Source organism: Elephantulus edwardii, unplaced genomic scaffold, assembly GCF_000299155.1.
Source record: "Elephantulus edwardii isolate Elephantulus edwardi_28Jun2011 unplaced genomic scaffold, EleEdw1.0 scaffold00005, whole genome shotgun sequence".
Classification (NCBI taxonomy): Eukaryota; Metazoa; Chordata; class Mammalia; order Macroscelidea; family Macroscelididae; genus Elephantulus; species Elephantulus edwardii.
The window spans coordinates 12,545,890-12,548,018 of NW_006399755.1; positions in this window are offsets into that span (position 1 = coordinate 12,545,890).

A 2,129-nucleotide genomic window follows, 5' to 3' on the forward strand; every position below is an offset into this window, starting at 1 on the left:
TCAAAAGTTCTTCTAAGTGCTACAGCACTGATCTGTCCATTATCTGTACAGAGGTAACTTGTGGTTGCTGTGATACTGAACACTGTGACACTGATGTGTCAAATGTGATAATGGTTACCCATGGTGGACAGTGTTTGGTGGAGCTCCCCGATTAAAACAAGCTTGGAAATAGCTTGCTTTTAAAAACCCTATGAACTTAGAGAAACGATGAAAGTTATACAAGTGTGCAGGTCTTTAATTCATAGAGTCACTATGAGTCATCTGCAACTTTACAGCACATAAAAACTACAATTATTAATAGTCGGTTTTGGATTATCTACTATTAGTCTGGGTTTAGAAGGGTTTGTGGTACTAGGGATATTGTAGCTAATTTTAGATGGATCTTGGCTGAAAGCAGGGAGTACCAGAGAAATGTCTGTGTTTCATTGATTATGCAAAGGCATTTAACTGTGGGGATCACAACAGACTGTGGCTGACTCTGAGAAGAATGGGAATCTCAGAACAATTGTGACAGTGCAAAACCTATACTTGGACCAGGAGGCAATTGTCAGAACAGAGCAAGGAAACACTGCATCGTTCAAAATTGGGAAGGGTGTAAACCAGGGAATGTGTCCTATCTCCCTACCTTTTCAATCTATATGAGGATCAATGTCAAGAAGACAAAAAATCAAAGATTCTCACCACTGGACCAATTGGTAGCATCAGCATGGATGGCGAAGAGATTGAGATTGTTCAATCCCACCTTCAGTCCCTCTAATCTCGCCTCTTCCCCCTTTGGACTTTTATATAGATGTTACTAGTCTTCTTTCTATTTCACAATAATGGTCGCAAGCAGTATTTGTTCTTATAAGAATAAATTCTGTATGGATTGCATCTCAATGTCAAGAAAACAAAGATTCTTCCCACTGGACTGATGGGCAGCATCATGATGGATGGAGAGAAGATTGAAATTGTCAAGAGCTTCATCTTACTTTTTGCACAATTAATGTCTTTGGTATCAGCAGTCAGGAAATAAGGAGACATTGCTTTGGGGAAATCTGCAGTTAATGACCTCTCCAAATTATTTATGCTATGATGTCAGCTTGAGGACTAAGGTACATCTGATTCAGGTAATGGTCTTTCTGATTACTTGATATACCTCTGAGAGCTAGACAATAAATAAGGATGACGGAAAAAGAATTGATGCCTTTGAGATGTGGTGTTGGAGAACACTGAACATCCCATGGATGGCCAATGGAACAAACAGATAAGTCTTGGAGAAGATGCAGCTGGAGTGCTCTTTGGAGGCAAGAATGATGAGACTTCACCTCACATACTTTGGGAGTGTTCCTAGGAGATGCTATTCCTTGGAGAAGGGCATGATGCTGGGAAGGGTAGAGGGTCTGCAAAGGAGTGGAAGACCATTGACCAGGTGGATTGACTTGTGACTGCCACAATAGGCTCTTGTGTATCAGAAAATGTGAGGTGGCACAGGATAGAACAGGAATCAGATCTTTTGTTCATAGGGTCTCTGTGAGTTGTACTCAATGGCACATAACAACACGCTAATTTCCCCTTTTTTCATGTTACCTGGGAAGTTTTCTTCTAGTGCTTCTTTGACAATTTTCTCAGAATTTTACCTGTCCTCCTTGTGTTCAGGAATTCTGGTCATAAATATCTTTTTCCTTTCCATGTTATCCCACGTGATTTTATCATTTTCTTAATTTTCCTTCCATCTCCTTTCTGTATTTTTCTTCTAGTATGTTCCCTTTGAGGTTCTTGTCTTCTAGCTAACAGATTCTCTGTTCCAACTTTTCTGTTCTGCTTTTTTTATCCTTCCAGAATGTTAGAAATTTATGTCATGTCTCTCTTTATATTCTGGATTGCCTTTTCATGCTTTTTTTTAATTTCCAGTACTGTGTTGGCCATAGTTTGTCTTGTGATGGTTTTTAAAATTCTGGGCGCTTTTTATTTATAGTTTCAATTCTTTTTTTCCATCTTTTACTATTTTTTTTTATAGTTATTCATCTTCCTTTGTATTGATGAACAATACTCCAGACACAGGATCCCTGTCTTTGGCATATTCACTTTATTTATGGTTTCCATTCCTTCTTCCAGCATTTGCAACTTCATCTATAGCTATTCATGTA